We start from the raw sequence: 11213 nt of genomic DNA, 5'->3' as shown, positions 1-11213 counted from the left end.
CAAAAATAACTGAAAAGGATTTAAATACAATGAAAACACAAAAAAAAAACTGAATTAGAATGAAGAGTAAAATACCCGCACATTCCCAAGTAGGACATTCAGCATTATTAAGTTACCCTCGACGTACTTAAGGCTCATTATATCAGTTCACGGTCCATACAATGGACCGCGCAGCGCGTTTTTAATGAATTCAATCCTTACGCAGGATAATGATTAATTGTGTAAAGTTGAAGAGAATAAAAAATGCGTACACTTAAAAGGTATACATCAGGAATCAAGAGGCTCGCATAATCCTGGCATTGTTCATTTTTGACATTTGTGAGTGCAAAAGTTTGAAGTTGCCTTAAAAATGGATTAAGTTTTTAATTGATAAAATTTTCTATACAAAACGGAAGCTTAAATGTTTGAGTGCCCGAAGTGAAATGCAATTTTTCTTAACGAAAAAAATTATAAAAATTCAAGTAAATTTTCTTTCTATTTATACGCTTAATTTATCAAACATTTAATGAGTGCACGTGATTCGCATAACATTCATACTTAAAATATATACTTAACCACAGAAGCAAAAAAGGAAAAAAATGAGGAAAATATCCTTTATAAGTAGAAAAAAATATTGGTAGCTAACACACAAATCCTTTATGAAATGGACACGATTTTTTCACGGTGCATGTTAATTACAATGTTAAATTGACAGCGAAATTGGTTTTAGAAAAATGTGTCTCAAATGCACTCTGCATACTAAACAGGATACTTAATTTTTATATCTCAGTTTCTACTTACTGAACGCAATTAGTAATGACACTTAATGATTTGTAATAAAATATAGCATATTCAAGTTAGTCAAGAATGGAGCTGATTTATTAAATACTAAATAAAAATATAAATTATTTTCTTAATTATTATATTTATAATTCCACCATAATTCTATATTCCATAATCATAATTATTATATCTATAATAAAAAAAAAAATAATTGAAATGTGAAATCACTTGTCATCTATTGGACGAATCTATTGGATTTTTTATATATATGTATTGTAAAATTTATATAAACTTTATTTTGCTACCTTAAAAGCAGACCTTACCGAGTGCGATACCATCATATCAGGTATTAACTCAATCCTCCATACATTTTTTGTAAGTTGATTGAGGTACGTCATACACAGTTTATTTTATTCTTTGGCCACAGTTGGACTCAAATGACCTTTCTCGAAAGAGAAGTGTTTGACTATATTATGCCGGTTCAAATATGGCATAATTCTAATCCGTCTAACAATGGTTTTGTGCACTCACAGAACATTTGAAAGTATAACTGTACAAAGGCTGCTGTGAATAAGCTGAGAAGGTTTATCCAAACAAATAACCCTACTTGATGACAGCAGAATTTTTTTCAATAGAGAGTTTACCGGCGCATTATCTTGATATAATGTGGAGCATACCGTGGTTTTAAAACCCAACAGTTAGTAACCATGGAAACAACTGCAGACTTATTCCTTCACTAACTTACTAGCGTTTTTTAACGTTGATATAGTCTATTTATAGAAAAGCGTAAAGTGTATACAAACATATAATATTATTTTTAGGAGAAACCGTAAATATTTTATGTTATATACTTTAATTATTTTTTTTATACTTTATCTTTAAGTAGCTAGAATATACCATAAGAATGACTTATAGGTGAAATACTTAAAAATTTCCGGTATATCTTTTAAATTGTTTTCCTCTAAAGAGATGATCAATTCATATGGGTTAACTGCAATATTCCATTATATCAAGATTATTGCAAGCGCATTTAGTTGGTCTTTATTCTTTTTTGTGACAGCAACTGGTCTGTCAATGGTAACTACTCTTATTTTTGGAATAATCATATGATGAGTTATATTGCTGGAAAATTAGTTCTAAGACAGCACTTGAATATACTAATAACGAAAAGAAAAAGTCAAACAAGTTTTTTCTGTCTTTTTCTTTTGTCTTGTCTTTTCTATCGTTTCGAACATTTTCTCTCCGATTGTTCAGGTTTGGGGTCCAGAAGAAATAGATTTTCAGGGAAACACGTTTTGGATAGTTTCTTAATAATGACGAAACATTTGTTGTACTACCTAAACTCAACGGAATTAATCTGGTTCCTATAGCTTTTCGTTTCATATGAGAAATGTGGTTGTAAGACGCCGATAATTGCTAATTATAGGTGGCGTAAAAAATATCAACTTGTCTGACACCGCAATTTGCAAACCAATCAACAAAACACTATATTATATACAGTTTTTAGTCTTTTAGGATTTTCCTTAGATTAGTTGAAAGGAATATGGTAGTGATACTTATGAGTGCGGAAGGAAATTTGCTGATTTGCCACTACAACCAATAAATCAATCAGCTGTACGACTTAACATCTTGAAACCATCAATGAAAATATTTACATTCAGTTCTTGCTTTTTCCAGTCCCTGTTTATGTTTCTTGAGAGAAATGTGGTAGTAAAACGGCGATAATCACTAATTATGGGTAGTGGAAGAAATTGTGTTAGTTTGATACTGTAACCAACAAACCCGGTTCATTGATAATTTAACTATTTGAAACCATCAGTGATATTATGTCTTATCTAGCTCCTATCTTTTCAGGTTCCTCTTTAAATTTGTTAAGAGAAAAGTGATAATGAAATTCCGATAATCATTAATTAAGGGAAGTGAAAGAATATTTGCTAATCTGCTACTATAATCGACAAACTGACAAATCAACCAGCCGCATTTCAACTATTACAAACTATGAGTGATCATATATCATGTCTACCTTTTATATCTTTTGGTCTTTTTGGTCTTTTGGTCTTAGGTTTTTGGAAAGAAATGTAGCATTAAAACAGTAATAATATTGGTGTAAAATTGGGGCTACAATCCCTCATTTTCTTCAGACCCCTTGACATGATTTTGTTTTTCAAATATAAGCACGGGTGGAGCATCAGCATTACTTGGCTTACTGACTAAGTTATTTAACTGAATTGAGCGAGCTGAGATGTAGACCTCACCAACAAATGTGACTTATCTATAGTAACTTCCTTGTATCGCGCTTCAGACCCCATCAGACCCCTTGACATGGTTTTTTTTTCAAATATAAGGACTGGTGGAACATCTGCATTACTTGGCTTACCGGATTAAGTTGAAATGAGCGAGCTGAGATGTAGACCTCACCAACAAATGTCACTTATCAATAGTAGCTTCTTCGTATCGCGCTTAGTTCCTAGCTAATAAAGGAAATCTTTTCAACATATCGGATTATAATATTTCTTCTTAAATTTGAAATAAAGTTCATTTTTAATTTTAAACCAATAAGCATAGCATAAGTTCGAAATTATTACAATATGAAAAAAAATACTTTCTCTCAGTATTTTGAACTAATCTTGATAAAAAAGAAAGTTTCATGTTGTGTAGTAAGCGTAAGTCCCCCATAAAGAAAGATAAGCGTCAAAATTATTTTGTCAGAAAAAGCGCTGGTGCATATAAGAAAAATAGGCTTAAAAGTTAAGACAAAAGTAAATGAAAAGTAATGAAGACATATGTGGGCAAAAGAAACGTCTAACAAAGTAAGGGAGGAAGAGATTCATATAAATACGAATATAATTCAACAAAAAATATGTATTTAACATTATTCTTTTTTCTTCCATAAACATGAAACGGAAACGGAAACTTAACATGACTCACACAAACAGACACCATCAAAAGTTAAACGAATCGTAAGAAGGGTTAAATGAGCTCTTAAACGGGTGATAAAATAAACAAACTGTCAATATATGTGTTTATGGGGTTGATAGCGGGGGTGAGGCTGAGGGTGAGTGAATGCAAAATGTAAGTAACATATGACAACTGCCGTTAAGTGCCAATGAACGTCAAGCAAGAAGCGTTAAATACGTAAACACACACTCACACACACACACCCACACAAAAATAATTCGAAACGGAAACGGATATTAGCGTAAAGTGTTGACATGTGCACATTTATATGCATACATGGTCGTGAGTGTGAGTGTGTGTGTATGTGTGTGCATGGGAATTTTACAAATTTCCTTAAGTATGCTACGTTTTTCACGCGCAAATTGAGTGCTTAAGCGGTTTAGTTGAGTGGTTTCTTACATTTCTCTGCTATTTCCAGGGATGTAATCTTGGGTCTTTTGTGATTTGAATGCTTGTTGCTTTTTGAGAAAGTTATAATAAGAATAAGAAAAATAAAATAAAAAAAAGGAAAAGAAAAAGAGTTAAACTTGCTTACGTCATTATTGACACCGGATGCGGATGTTCCTATTCAGCCAGAGCGTACGAGTATATATATTTTATGGGTAGTTCGAGATAAACACAGGCACATGTATGTAACTCGGTTGAAAGCACTTACATACATTAAGACCGAAAAGTTTTCGGAAATTCTCATTTAAAATTCGCGCGCTGTATATTTTTCGATATTTTAAGTTTATGTAGTTTGGCAGCACTGTCCTTAATTACTATGCCAAAAATGAGCGCGATCTGTCAGACAGTTCGTTTACGGCAGCTGTTGAAACCAGTTCACCTCAGTAGGGCGTTGCGAAAAAAACAATGGAAAAAAATATTGAACAAAGAGTTTGCATCAAATTTTGTGTTTCGAACGAAATTTCGTGTGCAGAATCGTTGCGAATGCTACAAAAGGCTTATGGGGAATCAGTTTTATCGAAAACTCAAGTTTATGAGTGGTACAAAGCCTTCCAGGACGGTCGTACGACCGTCGAAGACATTTCGCAACGCACTACTGAGGTGAACTGGTTTCAACAGCTGCCGTAAACGAACTGTCTGACAGATCGAGCTCATTTTTGGCATAGTAATTAAGGACAGTGCTGCCAAACTACATAAACTTAAAATATCGAAAAATATACAGCGCGCGAATTTTAAATGAGAATTTCCGAAAACTTTTCAGTCTTAATGTATAACAAATTTGTTAAGTGTAAGTAATCTGTTTGTGGTATTAGGCGTGAAATTTACTTAAGAATAAGAGAAAGTCTGTTAAGATGTGCTAATTGAATTTAACAGGAATGAGAAGATACATATTCTACTTCAAAATATAACAGAATATATTTTAGTAATAATATCTTTTTGTATATACTTTTGTTGAAAAGCAAATTTATTATGACAAAAAGTAAATATATATATATAAATAATATATTTATTTCAAACATATTTTGTAAATATATATAAATAAATCATATACATGCACTTCATACATACTTCATACATATACTTTACATACATATTTAACCTTATACATATTTAAGTTTATGTATATATGTATACTTTAATTATACATATGAAAAACCAATCGCAAATATGTATATCACTTGTGATAGTATATAATATATATATTATATTACGTATATATTGCCCTATTCACTAAAACAATTACTGAAAATGCATATTTTTTATCTAGTATATACATATATAAAATACACATAACACGGTTAATGTATTTTCTTACTTAACTTAATAAATAATGTAAATGCAGATGTATTTAAACAAATTCGTGTATTTATTTAGATATATGGAAGGAACAATCCCACTAATGCCAGCTTTACTATTTCCTGGTGTTTCCTTTCGTCACATAAATTTAAGTAACATTTAGGTTAGGTTGAAGAGTACGTTTAAGAGCGAGTTTGGAACAGACCACGTACTCTAGATTGCTTGTCTCAATTATTCCCCTCTCCAATGTTTTGTTTTTTTTAAATATTTATATGACTCGTGTATAATAAATTCAAGATGAGTCTTTATAATTTTAACCAATTCATATTCTTTGAGATTTCTTAGAAGCTTCCGGTATCAGTTTTTGATAGTTCTTCGGCTTCTCCAATAAAAGCATTACCAAAGATAAGAGCTTAACTCCTTGCCAACGCTGAAAACCTACACAATAGATGAGAGCTTGATAGTTCTTCATCTATTCTTTAGCAGGGGTGAAAAAGAATGTTATTTAATATCTCAAATCTCTGTGTATGTGTATCTTGTATATTAAATAATGATCTGGTACAATGAATACAAATAATATTGCCTATTTTGAATCCATTAATTAATTTACTTGTTTTTAATGCACAACTAGTAGATAGCCAGATTTATGTAGTGTTTATAAAAGTTGTCACATATTTCTACTTCATTTCATTTTCTCACAGAAGAGTGGAGTATTGATTGTATTAAGTATTGATTGGTATGCAAATATCCGAAGAATAACGCCTGTACTTTTGTGCGGCAGTACACCTAATGATTTGTCGTCACTATATCCTAGTATCAAAATGATTGATACGTTGGGTGTGCCAACTACATTTGGAGACATGGCAGAAGATGACAGTAATAATACACATGTATTATAAGCAGAGGCATGAAGTTTTACACGAAGGTGCAGTCATTACCTATACGATTTATTATCTGCTTATTATGTATATATTCTATATACATATATTCTATATATGTTTATGTTTATGTGTTATGTATATATTCTATATACATAATAAGCAGATAATAAATCGTATAGGTAATGACTGCAGCTTCGTGCAAAACTTCATCTTCCTTATAGTCTTCGTGGTAGTCACTTTATCCTGGTAACATAATAAAGAATATGTTGTAGACTCAACATGATTTGGTTTGGAGATACAACGTAGAATCATAATTTAATAGAAGATTATTATGTAGTAAAAACATATTGATACATTTTGTAGGCCTATATGAATATATATAACTAATAGTAATAACAATCTGAAAAAGGAGACAATGATAACTTTTGCATAAGTGCTTCATTACTCCTTTTTTTTTGTCATTTAGTTTAAAACAAAAAGGATAATAAATATTCCATTGAAAATAAAATTAAGAATGTTTTATTCTTCGAAATATTAAAGCTTTAGATGGAATAGAAATATTCAAACGTTTACATAATTATAAACTTTTTTCTCTCTTGGCAGAAGAGGAAAATGTAAATTAAGCACAATTTTTCATTCGAAAAGCAGGAAATGCGACTACAACGTAAAGTGCTTGGAATTAAATGGTATTAGGGCTATGTTAAGAAAAGAGTGCTGTAGCTCTACACCATAAAAATAGTCCGTGCTTTTCTAAGAAATGATGTTGTAATTTAAAATAAAAACTATATTCGTACAAGAATGGGATTCTAACATCAAAGTTAGAAAGAAAATATTACTTTTCTGTTTTCAATTTTTTAATCAAATTTATATATGGAGTTAATCGCGAAAATAATCGTCCCCGGGAAGACATAGTTATTCAACTTTATAAAATAGGTGGCAGAATATATATTTAAAAAGAAATTAACTGTGTTTTTATGCTTTTTATATATCATTCTCAATCGCAACTTTCGCCACTTCATGGAAGTATTCTGGCTAAACAGAACATCTATCTCCAGCCGCCTCTGGTTACTGTGGAAATAATGACTCAAAATTTAAGTGGTTTGGGTATATTGTTCGCAAGCTGAAAAAAGTCACTACAAAAATTCTAAAATATTGTTTAACCATCAAAGGTGAAGAAAGTCTGAGTGCCTAGCGAGGCCCTATGTTCCATTAGGAGAGAAGAACAACAGTAACGTAAGTAAGTGAACTATATTTGACAGAGTTGAATAGATTTAGGTATATAGGAAGTTTTAAAGATTTAATATATTCTTTAATTAAAAAATAAGATATTGCAGCGCTTTATATTCCAATAATCTTAAGTGTAGTCATAAAAAAGCTGTACATTTTCAGTTATATAGATTTCTGGTACTGCTTCATGGAGATTAATATTATTTATGAATAGATCATCGTTGATCATCAAATGTATTTTATGTATTTAATTCATTAAAATAACTTTAAATTACTTGTGACATATCTGCATGATTTGTTATACTATTCTAGGTATTTAATTGAAATTATTTTCATTTTAAACGGGCTGAGGTGTAGACTTTCCCAACGAATATGAATAAGTATTCTGTTAGCTATATATGTATGTATTCAAGAAGACTTAAATATATATTCACTATATATTCTCTTTATATCCAGTAATATTTAAATATATAATAACTATGTGTTTAAGATTACTTGAATATATATTCATTAATCCTATACAAACTCCCAAACTACTTATGATCAACTTGTGAATTAAATTGTAGAAAATCTAAACTTAACAAAACCACATTATTTAATAATTTATATGAAATACTTTCTCTAATCACTCCACCCCCTTATTTAAACTAATTTGCATATTAAAATCAAAAAAAAAAAAATAAATAATTCAATCACATTTCGATAAGCCAAGCATTTCCGTTGTGTTATCAGTTTTTATGTGGCACATTTCTTTTCTTTATGAAGATTTTTATTGCGCTCGATTTGCAAATATTATTTATTGTCAACGAGTATTGCCTACTTTCAGGCACATGCAAAAATATTTCACAGTAAATCCAAGCAAACAAATTTCTTTTATGGCTGGCGCAATTGGTGTGAAGAATTCAATGGTAAAAATGTATTCAAAGAAACAAATCTCACATAAATGCATATGAATACTAATAGGGAAATGTACTTCAGTTTGTTTGTGGTTTTGCTCAAAGCCCGCAAATAATGTTAAACGGAAACCAAAAGCGGAAAAGCGCAAATGTTACAAAGTTGCAAAAAAGTGCTGCCCGCGATACCAGATACCAAAAGAACGAGGATATTAAAAACAGTCACATATCTTCTTGTTGGGTTGGTAGAAGGTAAGCAAGTCGCTTGTGGGGTTGTGATTCTGTGTATTTCTGGTGATAAAAAAACAACAAATGCGTATTGTATTTTATTGTTATACTGGCGAATTTAGGGCTTAGAGCGTGAGTGGCATTCCAGAAGCTAACGATTCCTCTTTTGCATTTTTCCCAGCATGCCGATTTGTTTTGTGTACTTAGCAAAAATAAGAAATTTGCATATGGGAATCAATTTTCACAAATATGTATGTATATGGTATATATATTTGTGCCTTTTGTGGTTGTTAGAAATACATTAATAGTGGAGAGATTTTGGTAGGAAATTATAAAACAGTACAATACTCTGTAAAGTAGACATTGGAGATAGTGGGGGCAGTACTAGTGGTTATAAAGTAATTATTTCTTGATATAAAAAACTTATTTGCATTATATAAATATAACTATAAATAATAATATAAATATTATATTATATTGATATGATGTATTACATTGTCTGACATTGTCTGTCTACATTGACTGTGTACATAATCCATAGGCTCAATGAAGTTCCATATTCTTTCGCATGAATTGTTATAATATAAAATAATCTGCATCTACCAATTATTTTTAAATTTTATTTGCAAAACTTATTGTTGAAAAATACAATTTGTTTGCAATTAAAATTAATAGGAAATAATAGGAATATAAAAACTTACAGAGAGTCAGAAAGACATACAGACGAGCTAACATTAAAAAATTTATTTACTTTTTTGTGCTTATCAAGAATATCAGATAACGATAAATTTTATAAAAAATTATATTTTTCACTATCGGTTTATTCCCACAGATGAACTGCATTGCTCAGCTCCAACACGTGCTTAACCTGAGCTTATAAGATAACAAAAATTGGCGGGAGAATTGGAGAATTACTTTAAAATTCTAAAAATTAAATTTTAATTTTTAGTTTTGATTTAATTGTGGAGTGAGACACATGATTACGGTCTTTTTAAAAACAAGATTTATAAAAAATAAATTAACTTATATACTGTAAGTACAGTACCAACTTAAGGTACGTCATATTAGCGTGATGACATAAAGACCTTGAAAGACCTAGAAAAATATTCTAGTCTTTGTTATATAGGTATATGTATATAAAGCCTCCTGTTCAGTTAGCAATTTAATAGGGGTATATATGGAAGATTTATTAGGGTGGTTATGTTATACTTCACTGTAAGTCTAAATTTCTCTTTTATTTTTCTATGAAAACTATTAAAATATTGGTGCAATATTAAGCTATTTAATAATAAACTTTATTTTTTAACCTTCCTAAAAAGCTAGATACTCTGTTATGTTTAATATTACAATAGCTTTCTTTATGTATAAGTTTTTATAGTTTCGTTATAAGAAATGCCAATAAAATATTCATATCTCAATGAAGTAACTTTTTTGAGAAACATTTACCGTCATTAGTATGAGTACTACACTTCCTTCAACAAGTCTCCCCACCAATTCCTATTGCGAACAGATGTCATCTGTTTAAGCAGCCTTAGGCTGCGAGCACTCTGACCTACGCCATCTCTTTGGTGCAAATATGATTTACTCGCTAAAAATTAACATAAAATCTGCCACTAAAGGGTTTCTGAGCAGATTCCTCCTTACTCATATGAGTTATACGTATGTGACCCAATAACTATGGTCTACTGGGTTAAGTTTTTGTACCTATAGTACGCCTAGATTATAATAGATTGCGTGCTTTTTTACATATTAAGCCAACAATTCTTCATTACACTTTTCTCTATAACGCGATAAGAAGTTAGAGTGCTGTCTAAATAACCAAATTTCGGATTAATAAGTGAGTACTTATAGAACTATTGTCTTATACAATAATAGAATGGATGTTGTGGTTAGGTTGCTGGACGTGAAGAATCTTGACAAACTGTAGAAGACTTTGTTGGATTTAAACAGCGTCTCGTGTAATTTTTTATCTACGTTACTGCAAATAAAAATTATGCAACTGAAGAATTACACTTTTTCAGAGTTGTACCTCACAACCTCACACTACTGCTTAATCAGCAGTAGTTGTTTTAAATTCAAGTAATGCTACCATGCACCTTTTTTCTTATTTAATGTACGTAACTATTCTTTGTACCATTTGATATATCTTGACGAAGAACTCCAGCATAACCGATTCAGATCTTCAAACGTTCATTTCTCATTTCATTGGTTCATTTTTCAAGCTTATGGTTTGAGCAAACAATTCAATCTTTCGATTCTCGGATGTTGTTATTGAGTTAAAGCTGGAGTGGCTTCCGTTCGCATAACTACATGTTTTGTTAATGCAAGCAGCTCATTTAGCTTGAGGTTTCCTGCCAAGTCATCACCAACCCAATGGTGTCCCAACACAGTCTTCCTCCTACTTGCTAGTGCAGGACATTGGCACAATATATGCACCGCTGTCTCCTATGTGTAACGGATACCGTGAATACTGGCTCTCGGTCTATTAATACGTTCATATTGGATCGCGTTCTCCAATGAC

This window comes from Teleopsis dalmanni, chromosome 2 (assembly GCF_002237135.1).
Source record: "Teleopsis dalmanni isolate 2A chromosome 2, ASM223713v2, whole genome shotgun sequence".
Classification (NCBI taxonomy): Eukaryota; Metazoa; Arthropoda; class Insecta; order Diptera; family Diopsidae; genus Teleopsis; species Teleopsis dalmanni.
Note: the sequence above shows the minus strand (reverse complement) of the source record.